The 8113-nt window shown below is 56.8% G+C and overlaps 1 pseudogene; it reads left to right on the top strand.

Annotated features, from left to right (window-relative positions):
• Nucleotides 1-7301: 7301 nt before the first annotated feature.
• LOC143429500 (U2 spliceosomal RNA) lies at nt 7302-7508 on the top strand (annotated as a pseudogene).
• Nucleotides 7509-8113: the final 605 nt, after the last annotated feature.

Raw genomic sequence — 8113 nt, 5'->3', positions numbered from 1 at the left:
CTTTTCCAAGAATCAGTTTTATCTAGTCAAACCCACACACTTGATCTTTCCCATCAGTAGCTTAAGTATTTATTTAATCTGTGTTTTTCCGACTCGCTCACCGGAGTGTCGCGTTATCATCCGCGTCGCGCGTGCTGTGCTCGTGTGTGGTGCAGTGTTCAGTGCGTTCGGCTTGCTGGTGAACCCCGGACTTGGTAAGTCTGACACTTGGAATTTCGGTGGAGGTCCCATTTCGCGTGATTAGTTTAAAGTGCTCCCGAGGCGGTGGTGTTGAACGCATCGGGTAGACGTTAGACGTCCATACGTGACGTCCCTCCTCCTAGGTCGACCATTTCGACCTCCGAGGAGTTTGAATCCGAGTAGAATCGGTTTGTCTGACCTTATACCCGGTTATAAGTGTAAACTTTACACTTATAGCCGTTGGTTTTGAATTCGACCTCTCCGTGTTTTGGGTGTTAGACTGTTTGCACGTACGCCCGTAAATCGAATTTTTTGCTCGATTTTACGGGTCGTCGCTGCGAAATAGCAGCATTTAGTTTGATTAAAATCACCGATTTATTTGTTTTAATTAAGAGATCGGGGTACACGGAGGCCCTTTACACCCCGTGTAACTCGATACGTCGCGGTCCGGAGTTTTCCAGGCCGTGTGGAGTGTCGTGGAAAGTTAAACCGTTTGCGGTTGCTAGGCACGTACGCGAAGCACGGTTCGTTCGTGCGGGGCTGTGTCCACCGGGCACAGCGGAATTGTTTTATATCATTTTATTTTAGTTTAATTTATTAAATTCCGCTTCGTTTCGTTAATTCGTGTTAATATATTAATTTATTCGCGTTCGCGTTCGGGATTGTCCGTTGTCTATTCTGTGTATATACTTATTTATTCAATTTGTCCCTTGTCTTACGTGTTCGTCTCGATCGACCGTTAACCGTCTGTGTTTGCTCCGGTGAGCGTTTTGTTTTATTATTTTAACTTATTATTTTATTAGACGAGCCGAGTGTTTGCGTTGCGACACTATCGTAACGATGGCGGGTAATAGCAGCAAAAACGATAGTACAAATAGTAATAGTGAGCGCGTGGTGTTGCTGCATTACCCGTTCCCGGCAGAATTTCCTTGCCCGTTCTGCTACCTTGGCAGAACCGTGTGCAAAAAGGGAGCGTGTGTCTATCTGAGACACACGGATTTATTTAAACACTTAAAGATCCATCACCCCGGTGCGATCAAAAGGTGGGTGTGCGGTGAGTGCGGCTTCACCGACGAAAGTGCGTATGCACTGAAGCGTGTGAAGTCGCACCACCAAACAAAACACCCGTCCACCGGGGGTCCGTGTGTCTCCGTTAGACACAACTCCCTTGCAGGGAGTGCCGCCCGCGCAACGCCCGGCGATAGCGTTGCCGAGTCGCGACCTCGTGACGTGGTGGATCTCTCCACCGAGAGCGAGGTCTCCTTTCCCCCCCTGGGTGTTTCCCCGGTGACCTGTGGGGGCACAACTACGTGTGCCTCCACCGGACCACGAACCACACTAGTTAAGAGCTCAAATGTTTCCAGAGCATCGGGGACGGCTGCCTCCACCGCAGCAACAACAACAACAACGACGACAACAACAACAACAGCAACAACTACAGCGTCGAAGGGGGCCTCCTCGAACACGTCAAAGAGGACAACAGCCAATACCACCACGCAACCCCGGCGAGGAACTCGTCCACCCACCGCCGGGACAACAAAAAGGACAACAGGATCCACCACCACTACCACTACTACTACTACCACGGTGGGATCCAGCGCCGCGACGAGAAGCTCCGTCACCCTCGCGGCGCTATTTCAACGAAGCCGGCGCTCCTCCGCGGACGAGGCTAGCCCCAAGTCGACGAGGACAAGTGGCGGGCCGGTGTCAATGGGGAGGGCCTCAGGGGGCAAAACCACCACGCCCCCTGCCCCTGCAAGAAACAAGAAGAGTCCGGCGGCGTCCGCGTCAACCGCAAGGAAGGCGCGGGCGTCGACCGAGCCCCCCCAACCCGGTCCGCCCCGACGAACTGGACCAGCCCGGAAAGTGACCCCAACCACCACCTTCGCGGAGGTCACAAGGGGCAGCCCGTCCGCCGTGGCCGGAGCGGCGGTGGTGTCGAGGAATATGAGGGCGACGTCTCTCCCGCCCGTCCCAATGAGAGTGACCAGGGCCACAGCGAAGAGGATGGGGGGTGCGCCCACCACCTCCAGCACCCCCCCAGCGACACCACCACTGCAGGGCCCTCCACCTACGCCCTGCAGCGCTCCGGCCACATTAACAACCACGACGATGACGACCACGGTCCGTGGCTCGCCTATAATGACGGTGGCCGTCCAAACACCTACGGCGGTCACCGTCGCGGCGCGGACGCCGCCAGCCACGGGCCGCGCCTCCACCCCGCCAGCCAGGACGACTCGGGCGACGTCCCTCCCGCCCGGGTCGTCCGCGAAGAGGCCCATTCGGGGACGCCTGTCCCCTCCGGGGGGCAGAGGGGACACCCAGACCACCGGGGTGTCCCTTCGGGTGGAGGCGCGTGGGGAGGGGACCGAGAAGAGGAGGTCCCTACCTTCGCCCAGGCCCCTCCCCACCATTCATGAGTCATCGTCGTCATCGTCGGACGATGAGAGAGCGCCGGCGGCCGTGTCTGAGGAGGGACCGGCCAGGACAACGACGAGAAGGAGGCGCCGCTGCATCGGCAGCAGCGGCAGTGGCAGCAGCAGCAGTAGTAGCAGCAGCAGCAGCAGCAGGAATAGCCACACGAGCGCCGCGAGGGGACGGACTGGACCAACACCAGGAGCGGCGAGAAGGCGGTGGGTGGACCGCACAATAACCACCACGGATTCGTCGGGGGAAGAGGAGGCCCCAAGGCAGCCGTCCCCGCGGGTGGAGGCTCCGGTTACCTCCACCCGAGGGTCACCGAGGCTCCCCAGGGAAGAGGAAGGGGGCCTCAACTTAGATAATTTATTGTCAGAAAATAGATTTTATTCACTGACCGACCGGGCATCTAGTCCGGTCATTAATGGCAATATTATTGACTCCCCCGGGCGTAACCGGGGGTGTATTTGTGTGTGCAGGTGTGGAGGCGCGCGGGACCCGCCCGCGTCATCATCCCGGGGCAGCGTCGTCGTGGAGGCTCCGGTGAGGATGGCCCCGTCGAGCATTCGGGAAAGCCACCCGGTGAGTGCGACACGTGGGTATCGCGCGGGTACCAGAGGCGGTCGTGCACCTGCAGCGACCGTGGGGCGGCGGCGCGGGACAGCGACATCGGGCCTCCCGGCTGCTTGCGAGCGGGTAGGCGGGGCGTCTCAGCCTCGGGCCCCGCGGCAATCTAGGGTGCCCCATCCCCGAGGTGGAGGTCGCGACGCTGCGTCCGGCGCGCCACCAACCGGTAGACCCCGATCTAGGGGACGCCGGGAGGTGGACGTTGCCGCAAGGGCGCGGTTAGTGGCCTTCGCGGAGGGGGTGGGATCACCCGAGCAACTGGAGGCGCTCGCCACGAAGGTGGACGAGTACTTTCAGGGGCGGAGGGCCGCGGGACCCGGGGCTGGCGCACGGAGTGCCGCCTCCAACGGGGGGGCCGGTCGGCGCCGGCCGGTCGCGGGGAGTGAGGGGCGTCGGGGCGATGTGGCCAATTCGATGGTGAGCGATGGCCCTCCCAGCGTCCCGGATCGCGTAGGGGAGGCTACCCGAATCCAACGTCTTTTCAGGGCGGATCGGAAGCGCGCGGTGCGGGAGATTCTCGCCGGAGAATCTCCCCATTGCAGTGTGCCCCTGGAACGGGTCCAGGAGCACTTTACGAACGTTTACTCGTTCCGAGCCCGCCCTGGTAGCCTTCCCTCTCTCTATGGGGAGGACCCGACCACTGAGTCGAACGATGCCCTGGTTTCCCCCTTCACGGAAGCCGAGGTCAGCCGTCGGCTAAAGCGGATGAAGCTTGCTTCTTCCGCCGGACCCGACGGTCTGACCTATGGTGACCTACGGAGGGGGGACCCAGGAGCGGTCCTCCTTACGGCGGTATTCAACACCTGCCGCCGCATGGAGAAGATTCCGGGGCGCTGGAAGCAGTCCAACACCGTCCTCCTTTTCAAGAAGGGTGATCGCGAGGACCTATCGAATTGGAGGCCTATCGCCCTGGGTGATGTCACCCCCAAGCTCTTCGCGGCGGTCGTCGCCGATCGGCTCACTCGTTGGGCCGTAGTCAACAAGCGGCTCAGCCAAGCACAGAAGGGCTTCTTGCCCTTCGAAGGCTGTCTGGAGCACAACTTTGTGCTTCAGCAGGCCATGGCTGCCGCTCGTAAGCAGCGTAGGGAGGTGGTGGTGGCGTGGTTGGATCTGGCCAACGCTTTCGGTTCGGTTCCCCACGCCACCATCATCGATTCGCTGGCCGGCGCCGGCGCTCCCCGGCCGCTTATCAACATCGTCGCCAGCCTTTACGACGGCGTGGCGACGCGGGTCCGTACCGCTGAAGGGTACACGCCCTGGATCCCCATGAAGTCGGGGGTGAGGCAGGGCTGCCCACTTAGCCCGATCCTATTCGACCTTTCCATTGAGGCCATGGTTCGCGGGGCCGTGGACTCGGTGGAGGGTCTGAGTGTGAGAGGGCATAAGGTGACAGCCCTGGCGTACGCAGACGACGTGGCACTCGTCGCGTCATCCGTCGACGGAATGGGAAGGCTGTTGCAAGCAGCAGAGGGGACGGCTCGGCAGCTGGGGCTCTCCTTCAACCCCTCGAAGTGTGCAACCCTGCACATCAGAGGGGACGGGAGAGTCGCTGGCACCGAGTTCCGTCTAGTCGGGGGACTCGTTCCTGCCCTGTCGGAGGGGCAGAGTTACGAGCATCTGGGAGTGCCGACCGGGGTTCGGATCGACCAAACCCCGTATCCGACGATCCAAGCCTTGTTAGTAGATCTTCGCGCGGTCGACGATTCCCTGCTCGCCCCCTGGCAAAAAATCGAGACCGTGGCGACATTCTTGTTGCCACGCCTCGATTTCGCGTTCAGGGGAGGCCACGTGCGAAGAACCGCTTTAGCCGATGCCGACAGGGTCATCAAACGCACGGTAAAGAGGTGGTTGCACCTCCCGCAGCGTGCCAGTGCGGAGCTGGTCTATATCCCCCCCGCTTGGGGTGGGTGCGGCCTCCTCCCGCTGGTGGATCTGGCCGACGTGGCGGCCGTGTCGCACGCGTTCAGGTTATTGAACGCGAGCGACCCGGTCGTCGCGGACTTGGCCAGGTCAGCGCTGTGTGACGCCGTGCGGGAGAAGGCCGGTCGGACCCTTGGGAGCAGGGGCCTTGCCGACTATCTCTCCGGCTCTTTGTCGGGCGAGATGGCGAGGCCATCGGCGGGCCGGGCTTCGTTCTGGTCGCGGGTAAGGAACGTCGGGATTCGTTCATGTGCGCGGCTGGGATTCAGTTGGAGATGGGACGAGGTTCGTGAAGAACTCTCGGTCGTTTGTCGCTCCCGGAATGGGCGTAGCGTTGTTGTGCCGCCTGCTGCCAAGGGCCAAGTCACGCGGAGGCTGAGGGCAGCAGTGGGAGAGTGCTACCTGGAAAGGCTTCTTCGGAAGCCCGACCAGGGGAAGGTTTTCGACGCGACCTCCCGTTGCGCGGTCAGTAACCACTTTCTGCGCACCGGGGGGTTTGTCCGCTTCGCTGATTGGCGCTTCGTTCACCGGGCCCGCCTCGACGTGTTGCCGCTAAATGGAGCACGTCGGTGGGGGACCGGTGACAAGCGTTGCCGGCGTTGCGGGCATGAGTTCGAGGGCCTTCCCCACGTGCTCTCCCACTGCGGTCCTCACTCCGCTGCCCGGCAGCTGCGGCATGACAACCTCGTTCATAGGCTCGTGGCGGCTGCCCGTCTGCCAGGGGAGATCCGGGTCAATAAGCGCGTCCCGGGAGTCGACGGCGAGCTGGCAGCCCTGCGTCCCGACATCGTCGTGGAGCACGGGCTGTCGAAAAACATCGTCGTGGTCGACGTGGCCGTGCCTTTCGAGAACACTCTCGAGGCAATTGAGGAGGCGAGGATGGCGAAGATACGTAAGTATCAGCCCCTCGCCGAATCATTGCGGAGGCGCGGCTACCGAGTCCACGTAGATGCGTTCGTCGTCGGCGCCCTGGGCGCGTGGGACCCGGGAAACGGGTTTGTCCTGGACCTGCTGCGCGTCTCTCAGCGTTATGCAGCGCTGATGAGGCGTCTCATGATATCTGAGACAATAGCCTGGTCCAGAGATATCTACGTGGAGCATGTATCCGGGGTGCGTCAGTACCGGGCTCCGCGGGGTACGTCTGAGGCGGAGTCGACATCGGCGGCGCTGAGCGGGAGCAGTGGAGGCGCCCGCGTCCCTGGGGTGGTGCCGCCTGCGGATCCTTAGTGCCTCCACACCTGGGTTGGGAGAGTGTGTCGATATGGTCTGGAGTGAGCTTTCTTTTCTTTTCCTTTCTTTGCTTTACTTTCTTTATTTTCTTTATTTTCTTTTTCTTATTCCTTTTCTTTTTCTATATACATAGCCTCCACACTAAGAGATTAATGGCGCCTAGACACAGTCGGTGAAGGACTTTATTAATTAATTTATAATTTGTACTGTATGATATTCTTTTATATTTTACTGTATCCTATTTTACCTTATCTGACTGTTATCTTATTCTGTTTTACTGTTTGGACATTTATCGTAAATTTTAACCACTAACTTATACTATCGCATTTTACTGCAGTAGCCTATTTTATGTTCACTCTTCTTTGTTCTACGCGCCTGTGGGTGTCAATTAAATTATGATTGCACTATTTTATTATTTTACACTATTATTTTACTCATTTAGTGCGAATCATTCTTCTGATTTAGACAATGCATTAATTAATTAAACTATTTATTTCTGCCTAATTTATTCTTGCTGCTCTGGACCGATTGATGGCGCCTAATACCTCCCAACCGGACTCGTATGACTAGGATGAGGCGTATATCCGCACATTGATGCTCTGCTCTAGGCTTTCAAGTGCTGCGTGATACATGGTGTGCCAAATTCTTATAAATGTTATATATATAAAATATGCTTTATACTTTGTATATACTATCTTATTATATTGTTACTTTGGTGTTAAATTAATTTACCGATCCGTGCCTCATGTAACACGGTTGTTATTATATGTACTCAATTTATTGAATGTTATAATTCTCACCTCATTGTAATAGGGGTACGCTCGTAATGGACGCGGAAAAAACTTTCTCCCGCAAGCCTTATATTATAAATGATATATAACTAAATTCGTGCGGAAGCGATGCGAATTATTCTGTAAAATAAGTGTATACCCCTGGGGCTTCGGCCCCGGGGGAACATTAATTGCTAAAATAAACGTCTTATCTGTTCTTATCAGCTTAATATCTGATACACTCCTCATTAGGAGTCAGAATATTAACCTGATTTTTGGAAAAAGGCGGACCGCTGGGGCTTGCTCCACCTCCGCCGCGAGTCGACCCAGTATTGCAGTGCCTCTGGGACCGGCTCAATAAGCCTTTTCCAAGAATCAGTTTTATCTAGTCAAACCCACACACTTGATCTTTCCCATCAGTAGCTTAAGTATTTATTTAATCTGTGTTTTTCCGACTCGCTCACCGGAGTGTCGCGTTATCATCCGCGTCGCGCGTGCTGTGCTCGTGTGTGGTGCAGTGTTCAGTGCGTTCGGCTTGCTGGTGAACCCCGGACTTGGTAAGTCTGACACTTGGAATTTCGGTGGAGGTCCCATTTCGCGTGATTAGTTTAAAGTGCTCCCGAGGCGGTGGTGTTGAACGCATCGGGTAGACGTTAGACGTCCATACGTGACGTCCCTCCTCCTAGGTCGACCATTTCGACCTCCGAGGAGTTTGAATCCGAGTAGAATCGGTTTGTCTGACCTTATACCCGGTTATAAGTGTAAACTTTACACTTATAGCCGTTGGTTTTGAATTCGACCTCTCCGTGTTTTGGGTGTTAGACTGTTTGCACGTACGCCCGTAAATCGAATTTTTTGCTCGATTTTACGGGTCGTCGCTGCGAAATAGCAGCATTTAGTTTGATTAAAATCACCGATTTATTTGTTTTAATTAAGAGATCGGGGTACACGGAGGCCCTTTACACCCC

The sequence above is a fragment of the Xylocopa sonorina genome, chromosome 11, assembly GCF_050948175.1.
Source record: "Xylocopa sonorina isolate GNS202 chromosome 11, iyXylSono1_principal, whole genome shotgun sequence".
NCBI lineage: Eukaryota > Metazoa > Arthropoda > Insecta > Hymenoptera > Apidae > Xylocopa > Xylocopa sonorina.
This window is presented reverse-complemented; position numbering and strand designations above follow the sequence as displayed.